General features: G+C 45.3%; 1 protein-coding gene across 1 annotated transcript in view; it reads right to left on the bottom strand.

The window, feature by feature from the left end:
- MRPS6 (mitochondrial ribosomal protein S6) overlaps positions 1 to 14658 on the bottom strand; it is a 64489-nt gene that overhangs the window by 22253 nt on the left and 27578 nt on the right. The gene's annotated exons all lie outside the window — the stretch shown is intronic.

Raw genomic sequence — 14658 nt, 5'->3', positions numbered from 1 at the left:
GCAGTTTCAGAAAAGTGAAGAAAAAAAACCCTGCCTAAGATCACAATGTTTACACTGCAGGACACCTGTAATGCTTCCAATGCCAGACTGAAGAATATACTTCAAAAGCTGCAAACTCTACATGAAAAGCTGAAAATACATTCTTAAATAGCAGACACTAACATTCCAACTTTCCTCCCATTCAATGCTGCTTGGTTGCAGAAGATTATCACAGAAAATATCTGTCATGTCAATGAATAAAAGTAGTGTTAAATTTATGGTTGTAACTTGTTTATATGAAACGCCACACCCTTAGACAAAACTCCAATACACAGAGACCTGAAGTGATCATTTTAGACAAATAGCCACATGCCCAGCTGCAATGTTGTAAATATTTTTAAAATCCCTTAAGCTATGGGATAAATGTATTCCTCAGCTTCCCTCACTTTTTCAACATGTGTATTCTTTTTAGCTCTTTTATAGGTGCCATTAGCACCTTACTGACTGGTAGCATCACAGGCTTGCCAATGGAATTTCAAGAAAAAAGTTCCTTACATTACCAAAATGAACCCACAGTTTTCTACATTAGGATTAATTTGTGTGTTTTGTAATCTCTCTTCTTGAGGGAAGGGAGCTTTGGAAATGTAAGCTAATTGTTGGCTTTGAAAGGCTGCAACTAATTTTCCCCTTAATATTATGGGTTTTCATGGTTATCCCAACTCCATCACCCAAACTGGACAGGGCTAGCTGGCCTTTTGGAACCCAGACACAAACAGACACAGGTCCTTTGATTTTCTTCATAGGACCCAGCCAGTTCTGAATACAGAGAATAGCATTTCCCAGGAATCAATCACTGCAGCTACCATATTTTCCGGCGTATAAGACGATTTTTGATGTTAAAAAACATCCCCCCAAAATCGGGGGTCGTCTTATACGCCGGTATGCGGTTTTGCAAAGCCTCGGGGGAAGCCGGCGGCGGGGCATCCCAGGCGCTCCTGAGCTGCCCCGCCGCCGGAGACCCTCCGCGGCTTTGCAAAGCCTTGGGGGAAGCCGGCGGCGGGGCATCCCTGGTGCGCCTGAGCTGCCCCGCCGCCGGAGCCCCTCCGCGGCTTTGCAAAGCCGCGGAGGGGCTCCGGCGGCGGGGCAGCCCCGGCGCGCCGGGGCTGTCCCGCTGCCGGGGCGTCCTCAGAGGCTTTGCTCCCGGTGTCCCTGGTCTGCTGGGGACCGTCTCCAGCAGACCAGGGACACCGGGAGCAAAGGAGGCGAAGGGGCGCTGGGGTATAAGACGAAACCCTATCTTTTAACTAAAAAATTAGGGGGTCGTCTTATACGCCCAGTCGCCTTATATTCCAGAAAATACGGTAGTTTACTTCTAGCGGACTCCTATACTCAGAAGCCAATGTGACTCTAGCATCAACATGTGAGGAAAGAGTGAGGATAGAGCTCAACGACTGCACGAAAGTTTAATGTACAAAGCACTAGCAAAAGCAACTGAGTCCTAAATAGTAATTCTAGCACTCGTTACTCTCTCCTTAGCCAGTAAAGTCAGAGCCTTTGGACTTAATTTTCGCAAAACCTCTGTCTTTAGAATAAGAATAGTTATCTACCCTCATTAGGGTGTTGGGGTGATTAGATAGTAACAACACTACGTATTTTCTACTAAAAAGACCATATACAATCCTCCTCACTCTATGATTATTTGGAGATTTGTCCCTTAGAAGACTTAGCAGTGAGAACTACGCATGAGCCCAACCGCAAGCAGGTGAACGCCACTCCTTTCACAACAAGGGCTGGTGGTGACAGTTCCTCCCCCCCTTTTGAATATATAAAACTAATCAATTAAATTTGAGGTTGCCCAGGAGAATCAATTTGCTAGTTGTCCTGAATCCTCATGCCAACCCTGTGCATAAAACAGTGTGATCAAGACAAACATGAGTTGATTACATTTGGGAGAGTGAAGACAGAGGCATTACATAGATCACAGGTGCCTGCACCAATGAAAGATGTTATTGGACACATCTGTGGAAAGAGTGGTAATGTTCATCTTGCTTCTGCCCATGTAATAGTCCTGCAGATAGAGGTCTCCAGGGTTGTCAATTGGAAGCATTCACAGACATTGAAGCCACAAAGAAAGTTTATTTAAAGGTTTCACTACCTCCATGTTGCCAAGAAATTATAAACAGATTGAGATCTCACTTATAACCGCAGTCAGTACTAGTCCAGAAGCACTTCACCCACACTGACCTTGCCTCCCCTTTCTCTTCACCAAGCAGTCTCCTCAGCAGTCTCCTCTTAGAGGATCTTTTGTATATCAAACAAACGTCATCTACATGAGTTGAAAGCCATTCCAGACACAGACTTCTTCAGGTTATAAGGGCTCTAAAAAGGGAGAAGGCTAAGGAGGCAAGTCCTCTTAAATCAATATTTACTACGTGAGGAGAGCTGCACCATTGTAATTATATCTAGCAAGTGGTAGAGCACTCCTCCAAGAACATGCTCATTTAGGAGAATATTTAATATTCCCAGCATGAAAGAAGTCCATAGTACAGTCTTTTATCAATCATGTAAAATTAGAACAGCGACGAGCAAGCATAAAAAGAAGAGCGAGGAAGGGACAGAGGGGTGGGAAACATGTTTTTTTATGCTAGTTACAAAACCACCCAATAGTCAACAACCTGAGAGAGGACACTGAACAAGAAACTGCCAGCCAGTCAGGTTCCATGGCTTAATAATCCTGTAGCACAGAAACAGGCAGTAAAAGCCATTCAGTTCCAAAAAGAACCAATGTACTCTAACTCTGTGGCAAGCTGGACCTAAATTCTGGGGCAAGGGCCCATGGTTTCTAACCACACAGACAACATATTCTGTGACGGCCTGGAAATTCTACAGCAACATCAGACAAAGCCTTTGCAAGGCTGGTGTTCCATAAAAATTGATCATGCACATTTTGCCTGTATTTTAAAACCGAAATTAGACATTTGGACACTCGAGATTTTTTTTAAGTTACCAACAATACAGTAACTCCAGTGTTACTTTAATCTTAAATTCAATATATGTTATATGGCTATTAAGTTTTCATTGTACTGAATATTTTAAATTGACATTTACCCTGTAGCAGGGTGAGTCAATTAAACAAGAACAAAATCATAACAATGTAAGGGCTTTAAACTGATTGAAATCTTGAGGGGGGGGGGGGGCTAAGAAAGGGGAAAAAACATGCCATACTACATAACTAACTCTTTGCAGGCAGGAAAGATCAACACTACAGTTGGAATCAGAGCATAGTAGGAGGAACAATACTCCATTTAGGCAACTAAAAGGTAAAAAGAGTGAAGCAGAGGAGATAAGAAGGGGAAAAATATAACTAGAACAGGAAAAGCACAGGTAGTCAAGAGAGGCCTCCTCAAGCCCCCATCTCTTCCCAAGAGTCCTAAGAGGATGGAGAAAAGATACACACAAAATACTTAGGAGCGAATCTGAACACACAAAACGGACTTAATTGCTGCAGTGACAGTAAGTCAGTATAACTTATATTGACCTAATTTTGTAATGTAAACTTCCCGGATGCATCTAGATTGGCATGATTTTTCGGAAAAGTTTTCCGTTAAAAGCATTTTCGGAACAGAGCGTCTAGATTTGCGGAAAAGCGTCCGTACCAATCTAGACACGCTTTTCCACAAAAAAGCCCCGATCGCCATTTTCGCGATCGCGGCTTTTTTGCGGAAAACAAATCTGAGCTGTCTACACTGGCCCTTTTGCGCAAAAGCTTTGTGCAAAAAGGACTTTTGCCCAAACGGGAGCAGAATAGTATTTCCGCAAGAAGCACTGATTTCTTACAGTAGGAAGTCAGTGCTTTTGCGGAAATTCAAGTGGCCAGTGTAGACAGCTGGCAAGTTTTTCCGGAAAAGTGGCTGATTTTCCGGAAAAACTGGCCAGTCTAGACACAGTCGCCATGTCTGTGGTGCATATCCTTACCAGGAGCTCTTACACTCATTTAACTATCATCAGGGGCTCAGAGCCAAAACAGTCAATGTAGCATCTACATTAATACGGTGGTAACCTTACTTTACCGCATCAATCTATGTACCAGGCCTCTTGCAGAGGTAGAGCTGTTCGGTCAGTGTAGTGAGCAACTTATATCGGTGTAAGCAACACTATAGCATATACATGCTTAAAGTTACGACAACATAAACTGAGCAGACCTTAGTTTTAGGGTGAACAGTTTTTCAGCTAATGATGGTATTAACACAAAACATTTAAAGTCAATGGGCACCCCTGATTAAATTATAAAAAAAAGTTTCCACCACAATTAGCATTACAGTTCCCAAGTTATATTGAAATAGGATTCTGGTGGTAGGAAAACAGAATTTTTTTTAAGTTGTGAAATCCAGGTCAAAAGTTCTTGAGAGTTTACACTTCTAAGGAAGTCTAGGTAGGGTGGCTGTCAAAGAATAGAAAAATTAGAAGCGAGTTGCAAGGGAATAATGGTGAATGTTTAACCATGAAGCGACTTTACCACAATTTGATACACCAGCACTAACGAACTAGAAACATACGTCCTGCGACTGATACATAAAAAGTGGCAGTGTCCCTGATTTACACACCACTGGCTGTTCACAAACCCTCCCACTCATTTGCCACCAAAACCTGACTTACTTAACCCCAACTTTGTGAACCCCACTGATTATTTTTGGGGGTATCTCCTAGAAGTTAGGTGTGATGATACTCAGAACTGCCATGCCCACGGTCCTTTGCTAATCTAGTCCTTAAATCCCCCAATGCTGGCTTTGGAGGTTAGTTTGCAAAGCAATATTTTTGTTTTATCCATTTAAATCACTGCTCTGGGGTGGGACTGGAGACTAGGGGTTCAGTGTGCAGGCTGCCCAGGTGAGAGAGGACAACTCCAGCCCTCTCTCGCTGCACCACCTTGGGACCAGGGGAGAAGTGCCTCTGCAGGGCCACTGCAGCTACAGCAGGAGCAGCTGGGGGGAGGGGTGCATGTCCCCTAGCTGGGGCAGGTCCAGATTAGTTTGTCCTGAGCTCCTTAGCCACAGGCAGGAATGCAACAAACTGCTCTTCCCCTCAGTCTCTGACAGAAGGGAACAGCCATCAACGTTCTCATACAAACTGGAGGAATGGGATGCCTGGGGGGGGGAGGCCCGAATGTGAGAGGAGGCAGGGAGGCATGCTCCAGACTAGCCCCTTTCACCTGCCTGGTGATTCTGTCTCTTCTATGTGGTTTTATGAGAAGCAGTCCCATTCCCCACACTTTCCATTTTCCTGGCACAATCAATCCCTGACCTTGCTTTAAGTTAGAATAAGAGGAATTCTGTATACAGAATTTGGTGGTCCTAGCTCTTACCCTTTAAGAGGAGTTCTTGAACAAATGGATGGACAGACAGACATTACTAAAATATATAGTAAGACAAGCACTCATATGCAAGTACACGTTCAGTGCCACACTCAGACATCCTTAAACTAATCAAAGAGGCTGAGATGTCTTACAATGAATACAATCAGAAGACAAACATGGAGGGGATGGTTTTGAGGACAATCCAGGCAGCAAGGGTTTCCTAAACTCTTCAACTATCCCAGCCTTCAAAGTGAGAAAATACTGGTCAGAGGCTGGTGTAGAATAATTGGTTCATGTTCATGAGGCCTCCTCTTGCTGAAATGATCAACTCTGGTTCTGCAAAGTCATCCGTAGTCTGGTCAGGGCATGGATGCAGGAGAGGATTCCTGCCTGGAAAAGGGATGTACGAGGGGGCAGGTTCTGGGAAGGAGATGGGGGAGAGAGGGGCTGGGGTGCTAGAGGCAGGCTCTCATCAGGATACACTTCAGTAGTTTCTTTACTTAAAGGGCAAGAATCTTCGACTTTATCCTAGATCAGGGGTCAGCGTTTCCCCTAAACTGTGTGGGCAGCACAACTTCACAGGTACTTTACTAGTCCCTCCCAGTCAGAGGCTCAGGGCTCCCCCCGGGCACTGACTGACTGGGCAGGACTGATTAAGCACCTGTGAAGCTTTCCTGCAGCTCAGCTTAGAGGGAACACTTTGAGTGGTGGGCAATAATTTTTGTTGGGGGGGGGGGAACCATGCCACGATTTTGCTATGTAGTCAAGGGTTGCACTTTTCTATGGAGGGGCTGTGGGGTCTGGGAGAGAGGCTGGGGGCAGAAGGGAGCTTGGGGTAGGAGACTGGGGTTCGGGAGTGTGGGGTCTGTGAGGTAATTTGGGTGTAGAGGGCTGTGAACTGGGGCAGAGGATTGGTGTCTGGTGCAGGTATGTGAGTAATGTAGGCTTACTGGGTAGTCGAGTCGACTACTTGTGTCGTCCCCCCCCCCCCCCCCCCCCCGTCCTCTGTATCAGAGGCAGAGAGAAGCAGGAGTCAGTGTTTGGGGGAGCTGGCTTAAAACACCATCTCCATGGATGGCGGCAGCCGCAGGAGGGGACACCATGATGCAGCCTCTGCTATGTTGGGCCCCCCGCAGACAGGGGCTGCTGGACCCAGCACAAGCAGGGACTGAGCAAGCCCGACTCAGTCCCGGCTCATGCCAGGTCTGGGACCTAGCCCTGCTGCAGCTCTGCATTTTAAATGTGGTAAGAGCCAGGCTGCCTGCGTACCCACCTCCTATTACATTTAAACTGCAGAGCCATAGTAGGGGTAGCTCCTGGACCTGGCTCAAGCTGGGTCTGAGGAAGCTTTCCCTTATCAACTAATCATGTACTTAATAAAAATTAATCAACTATACAATTAGCGAATTACCCACCTCTTAACATCCGTAGTCTGGTCAGGGCATGGATCAGGAGACGATTCCTGCCTGGGGAATGGATGTACGAGGGGGCAGGTTCTGGGAAGAAGTTGGGGGAAAGAGGGGCTGGGGTGTTAGAGGCAGGCTCTGATTGGGATACACTTACTTAAGCAGCTCCTGGCCAGCAGCACTCTCAGGCAGGTTTCCCTCCAGCAGCCCCAGACCACAGGTTGGCTGTGCATATGGCTCTCTGTGCTCCTAGAAGGGGAGAGGCTTCATGCACTGCCCATAGCCCCCAGCAAAATCTCTCAGCTCCATCTGGGTGGTATCAGAGGGGGTATGTCTACACTACAGCACTAATTCGAACTAACTTAGTTCGAATTAGTTAATTCGAACTAAGCTAATTCGAATTAGCACATCTAGACTTAAAAACTAGTTCGAATTAGCATTTTGCTAATTCGAACTAGCATGTCCACACTGAGTGGACCCTGAACGGAGGTTAAGGATGGCCGGAAGCAGTGCCGGCAGGGCATCAGGTTAGGACTTAGAGTGTGGAGCTGCTGCCTCAGGCTAGCCGAGGGCTGTGCTTAAAGGGACCCGACCCTCACCCCGGAGAGACAGTTCTCAGGGGTTCCCGCTTGCAAAGCAGTCCTGGCTTGGAGTGCCCTGAGTGCCCACACTGGGCACATCACAGCACTCGGCCATCAGCCCGGCTGCACTTGCCACAGGCTGCCATCCGGAGGGGGGTCAATCAAGGGGCTTCAGGAGAGTTTCCACCCCGAGGAGCCCGCAGAGCCAGCCCAGTCCTCCCCATCGGGGGCTCGTACCCCATTCCTCCCTCACCTCTATCCACTTACCCCTCCCTAGCCCCCCTTCCTGATGTACAAAATAAAGGACACATGTATTGAACAAAACTGAGGGAGACTGGGAAAAGAAGGTGGGAGAGGGTGGGAGAGGGGAGGGCAACTAAAATGATCAGGGGTTTGGAACAGGTCCCATATGAAGAGAGGCTAAAGAGACTGGGACTTTTCAGCTTAGAAAAGAGGAGACTGAGGGGGGATATGATAGAGGTCTATAAAAGCATGAGTGGTGTGGAGAGGGTGCATAAAGAAAAGTTCTTCATTAGTTCCCATAATAGCAGGACTAAAGGACACCAAATGAAATGAATGGGTAGCAGGCTTCAAACTAACAACAGAAAGTTCTTCTTCACAAAGCACATAGTCAACCTGTGGAACTCCTTGCTGCAGGAGGCTGTGAAGGCTACAACTAGAACAGAGTTTAAAGAGAAGTGAGATCAAGTCATGGAGGTTGGGTCCATGGAGTGCTATTAGCCAGGGGGTAGTAATGGTGTCCCTGGCCTCTGTTTGTGGAAGGCTGGAGATGGATGGCACGAGACAAATGGCTTGGTCATTGTCTTTGGTCCATCCCCTCTAGGGTACCTAGGGTTGGCCGCTGTCGGCAGAGAGGCTACTGGGCTAGATGGACCTTTGGTCTGACCCAGTACGGCCATTGTAATCTCAGGGCTCAGGGTCGGGGGTCTCACTGGACCACCTTGATTTTCATGCCAACCTGCTCCTGGGTGGCCAGGCTGGCAGCTATCCTGCCCTAGCCGGCCACTTTCCTGTGCCTAGTGTGGAGGTCGTGGATGAGGTCCACGATGTCTGCACTAGACCAGGTGGGTGCCCGCCTCTTGCGGACCTGGGCAGGCTCCCGGGAGCCGCCAGCCTGGTCCCGGGAAGAGGCGGAGGGCTAGGTGGCAGCGGGTGGGTGGCTCAAGCCGTGCCAGGTGCAGGGTCTGCTGGCTGGGTGCTGGCAGGCTTGCACCTGGCACGGGCATCGTAGCCAGCCCGTGCCCCTTTAAGGGCTCCGGGGCCGGGGGGGGGGGGGGGCAGAAGAGTTTCCCTGGTGGTGCCCAGAGTGGCCACCAGGGAAACCTGGGGAGGGCTAGCCTCCCACTAGTTCGAATTAAGTGGCTACACAGACCTTAATTCGAACTAGGCGTTAGTCCTCGTAGAATGAGGTTTACCTAGTTCGAATTAAGCGCACCGCTAGTTCGAATTAAGTTCGAACTAGTGGTTTGTATGCGTAGCGCCTACCAAAGTTAATTCGAACTAACGTCTGTTAGTTCGAATTAACTTTGTAGTGTAGACATACCCAGGGTTAGGGTTGTCAGGTTTTGAACCAGACAGTCCAATATTTGAGCTCTCTGTTTGGGAAACAAATTGAGAAAATATAAACGAGAAAATATAATTAACTGTCCGGTATTTTCTAATAAGATGTCATGTAGATTGTGATGTAATGTCAAATGTGTCCAGTATTTCTGTTGAAACCATCTGGCAACCCTACAGAGGGGTGGGGGCATGCTGAAGCCTCTCCCTCCCTTCCTTTTTCTCCACAGCACAGAGAGCACCATATGGAGTAGCTAGCAGCTTTAATCAGCACTGCTCCGTGCTACAGGGGTGAGCATGGGCCGGATCAAAAGGCTTCGCGGCTGGATCCAATCCACAGGCCGGATCTTGCCCACCCCTGCCTTAGAATCTTATACTTTGAATATTTCACTCCAAAGCCTTTGGACAAGTTAGATGCAAGGCTGACTTTGAAGCCATGCAACCTAGTCCAATCAGAATTAATTTAGATCACTAGCTAACAGCAAATCCAGAGACATCTCATTTAGACCAATAATTTTTAAATTATTCCAGGTGTTATATACGAAGACTGAATGTCTGTGATCCTTGAAAACAAAAATCCAGATAAAAATCCAATCTGATAAAGCTGGCATAGTCTTACACCAGGAAAAGTTCCTAAGATGACAGTAGGTTACCAGTTGACTGGCAGTTCAATATTTAATTAAAACAATCCTATAAACAGCCGATTTAGAAGAGTCAATTGCTTAACCAATTGCTCTCCAAAACAACAAAGTTAAAAAATAAACGTAACATAACAAGAATGGCCATCCTGGGTCAGACCAATATTTAGCCCAGTATCTTGTATTCTGACAGTAGCCAATGCCAGGTTCCTAAGAGGGAATGAACAGAACAGGTAATCAAGTGATCCAGTCCCATCTCTCTATTCCCAGCTTCCAGCAAATAGAGGGTAGACACACTCTGCTCATTCTGGCCAATAGCCATTGAAGGATCTGTCTCCATGAATATGTCTAGTTCTTTATATTATAATTTTGGCTTTACAACATCCTCTGGCAAAGAGTTCCATGGGTTGGCTGCCTGTTCATTGTATGAAGAAATACTTCTGTTTTTAACCTATTGCCTTTTAATTTCATTTGGCAACCCATAGTTTTTAATTACAAGAAAGGAATAAAAAACACTTCCTTATCTACTTTCTCCCCAAGTCATGATTATATAGATCTCTATCATATCCCCCTCTTAGCCTTTTTCCCCCAAACTGGGAAGTCCCACGTTTACTAATCTCTCCTCCTATAGAGAGATTAGACCAAGGTCTAATCACTGAGGTTCTGTGGATCAGGAATCCATCTGACTGGGAATGTGGTGTTACACCTGTTCTGGATGAGGTCACACTTCCCCTGAAGGAACGTATACGCAACTTGGGAGAACTCATGGATCCTTTTCTAATATTTGAAAACCAGATTTCCTCGGTGGCCTGGAGAGCTTTTGGGCAGCTTCGATTGATGCGCCAGTTGCGACCCTCCCTGAATAAATATGACCTGGCCCTGGTGATTCGTGCTCTTGTTGCATCCCAACTGAACTACTATAACATGCTCTATATGGGGCTGCCTTGGAAGAGTTTTCAGAAACTTCAATTGGACCAGAATGCAGCTATAACTAACAATCACTATACAGAGCGCATTATGCTGTGGCTCCAGCAGCTGCACTGGCTTCCGGTATGTTTCTGAGCACAATTCAAGGTCCTGGTTGTGACCTATAAAGCCTAAAACAGGTTGGGACTGAGGTATACATCTTCTCCTGTATGAACCTGCCCAGGGATTGAGGCTCTGCTCCTTGTTCCTCCACTTATGGAGATAAGGCTGACTTCTACACAGAGCAGGGCCTTCTCAGCCTTTGCCCATAAGCTATGGAATTCCCTACCCCAGGACGTTCATTTGGTGCCAACACTGCCATTGTTTCAGCTAAAGCCACCCTTTTTACTCATGCTTTTATTGGTGCTTGAGTTTCTGGGGGTAGGTGAGGCCCACCTCTCAGTGTGTCTTAGTAGGTTTTATGCTTCCCCCCGCCCCCAGGATTTTGTATTCTATTCTACTACTTTTTAAAATATTGTGTTTCCAAATATTGTAAGCTGCCTCAAATATTTTAAAGAGGTGGGGTTAAAAATAAATAAATAAAATACAATTTAAAAATAAAATATGGAAACTGATCCATAGCCTAAATCATTTTTATTGCTCTCCTCCCCACCCCCCCCCAAATCTTTCCCAATTCCAATATATATTTGTTTGACTTAGGGAGAACTCTGTGAATGTCATATTTGAATCTAGGCTATAGGTCAACAGCTCCTCTCCGTAAACCTTCATTGTGGCAGAAAAGTTAATATTGATAGAATTTGAAGTAAGATTGAAATTTTTATACTTTTATATTATTTTTATATTGGGATAGTCGCATAAGCTATTTCTCAAGCTGCATTCCACCTCTACATTTCTATGATTTCTCTCAGATTTCAACATCTGTATCCATTCTCTCCATGTCACCCTCCCATGCATTATACCATAGTTAATTCACACTGGCTACGTCTACACTATGAGTTTGCAGCAAAAAATATGCTAATGAGACACTCATTTTCATGAGTCATGATCTCATTTGCATATTTTCTGACTCGTTAGCATATTTTTTGCCAAGCAAACTCAATGTAGACATAGCCTATGTTGCCCCACTGCATGATCTCTCACCTACTTAAAACTATTTTCTTACCCCCATTCACCTACCAGTCAGACACTGATGTGAATGACTTAAGTAAGCTTGGCAGAATTCAGTTTTATAATGGACAGATTACACCAATTTATTATGAGAAATTATGAGCAGGGGAGGTCAGAGAGTTTAAGTGACAAGTATTGAGATTTAAAAAGTTGAAGCTTTCTAACTGTTAAAAAACAAGTTGTCAACACCCCATATTAAAGAGATGTACATTGTATGTTTTTGATAAGAACTTGAGCCAACATTTTTCTTACTTTGCTTATTAGATGTTTATTATTAGCAACCCCAGTAGATATTTAAATTCTTCCAAGTCTCATCACCACCACCAAGTCACATGAAGACCAGACACAAAGCTGGCTGCTGCAGTTCAAGAATAGGGAGAAGCCAATCAGCTCCTCACATCAGCTGCCAGAAAAGGAGAGGATGCTGGAATTGCTATTAGGACTGTTTCCAGGCCCAGCATGGAAGCCCTATCTTCTGTAGCTTCTGCCCTGTAGATGTCTGATAAATATGAAAACCCAACCCAGTAGCAGCTGGCATAGAACGATAGCATTTTCTTCCCCCTTGTGGCTGCTGGATAGCTGAAGGATGATCATATAGTTTACACTACAGTACTACCACCTAAGGAGTCCCAATCATAGATCAGTTCCCCAGTATGCTAAGCAGTGTACAAACCACACAACAAAACCCCACAGTCCCTGGCCTCAACAGTTTATGATTAAAGGCCAAGATTTTATCATGACTAATTTTAGTACGTCACAAACAGGTCATGAGTTATGAACAAAAATGCATGGAAGCCTTGTGACCTGTCTCTGACTCTTACTACAAATAAATGTGACAAAATGGTGGAAGAGGGGTGTCCAGAGCTCCAGCCCTACCACCCTGGAGTGGAAGCAGATTCCATGAACATCTTAGCTTCACTTATGGTTCAAGTAATAACTCTACCCCCTCCCTCTCCATTCTTTTGCAATCTCCCTTGACAGGAACAGCTGCAGTGCTTGCCTGGGCTGCCACTCAGAGCTTTGTCAAACAGCAGGTGCTGCTCCAAACTATTATGACTATCAGTTTAAATGGTTTGCTTTTGGTTGCATCTGCAGGGTGATGAATATTTTCAAAGCACTTTCCGCACTTCAAGAAATATCTTAGCAGGATAATACCATGGGACTGGAAGAGTCAGAGAGACCAGTCCCCTGCTACCGCAGGCAACCCCCATCACAAAATGCCTTTTATAAATTCTACTTGGGTTGGGTCTGGCAGCAGAGGCATGGGTACTGTGTGTGACCTCCAGAAGACAAGGCCACATTGGTTTCTATTCATAGCCACAAAGGGCAAAAAGTTAAGGTTTTTAAAACTTGATTTTGCAGAAAATCATGTTAGTGGTCCTCATGCTCTAGTAAGTAAGGGTACATATACACAGCAGTGCTATTTTGGAATAACTGACGTTATTCCGAAATAACGTAACTGCTTGTAGCGTAGACGCTGACTATTTCAACATAACATCAAAATAATGGCAAGCTGGAGGACTTCTTACTCGAACTCCTGCAACCCTCATTTTACAATGAGAAAGGGAAATTGGAGGAAGAGTGCTCTCAGACTTCCAGCTGTGTAGACAGCGCCAAAAGCTGAAATAAGCTGTTTCAACTGAAGCTACACAATTGACGTAGCTCACATTGCTTAGCTTATTTCGGGTTTAGCCCTGCTGTGTAGACGTACCTGAAGAGATATTAGAACCAGATTCCGCGGTCTGAATGACGTCATTTGAATCACCCTTACAACTCCCCCAGCCCTGGGGCAAGATCATTCTTCAGCATCAAATTTCAACCTAATGAAATATTCATGGATGCCCACAGCCCAAGATGTCCTTTATAACTGTTGAATGCTGGGATGCCCAGAGATGTCCCATATCTCAGAGGCCAGAATGTACCATGAGAACCATTATATCATCTCTAGGGCTAGTGAAAGCTTTTGCTACATCAGAGGGAGTCATCTTGGGGAATCCTTACGCCAGGCTTCCCTTTGCAACACCAGATATCATGAGTGAACCTGAGATTAATAGTCATCTTCTCAACCTTGTGAGCCCATTGATTTAACTGATCTCCTTCTCACCCAATAGCTGGCAGCAATGTAAGCAAACAAAAATACTCTTGTTAAAAAAAAGTTTATGAAACTAGTTAATGGTATCAAGAATGGTTGCTGTCCATTTTCAGTATTACAAAACATGATTGTTATAATGCAAATTTACCATGCATTCCTATCATTCTGCAGAAACAATATTCTCAAAAGAAACATGTTTCAACTAGAATGTGCTGTTTTATCCAAACAGAAAGCCATCCTGGGATGATCACTCTCTCAGGCACAGGGATGTGTATTTGTGCAACCTAAGCAGGCAGCTCCCACATCACTAGCGAGAAAATAAAAGCTAAACAGTTTGCCACCACTGTCCTCCTGTTGAGTCTCTCTCAAAAGGACTCAGGAGTTAAAGCTGGCAACTGGCATGAAGGTGCCGTCCACCTGCTCGCCTGGGCCTGTACTAGTCACTTAGTTGGGTACACCAACCTAACAGATTCTGCAGCTTCAATGCCGTGCACGTCAAGCAATTTTTTGCTGTCACTGGCCTCAGCTTCAAGTTATGGAAGTAACAGTGTTTAATCAAATGCTGTCTCCAGGAGGGGTGGGAGCCAGGAAACCACACGTACCATGGTAAGTGTATTGGCTCTTGATTTCTGGCCAAGTTCTATAACTATGTTCTGCTTACCTAAATTCTTAGGTAGTTGTAAGTAGACTGGGATATTCTTAAATTGTAAGCCATCCAAAGAAAGTAAGTAGTCATTAAATTCCAGTCCAGACAGGGATGCATTTTAGTGGTAGTTGTGAAGTGAGAGACAAGATTTATTAGAAGTCACTGAAGTTAAAACACAAGACAACTTATGGTATCTACAGTTTCTCCCAACTAACTTCAGAATACATGTGTTTGGGGTTCCACCTCCCTGCCCCACTTCTATTGAAACTTTTTACAGAGTACTTTTTGACA

Source organism: Pelodiscus sinensis, chromosome 1 (genome assembly GCF_052426305.1).
Source record: "Pelodiscus sinensis isolate ZL-2025 chromosome 1, ASM5242630v1, whole genome shotgun sequence".
Lineage (NCBI taxonomy): Eukaryota > Metazoa > Chordata > Testudines > Trionychidae > Pelodiscus > Pelodiscus sinensis.
Note: the sequence above shows the minus strand (reverse complement) of the source record. Positions and strands in the feature narration are given on the sequence as shown.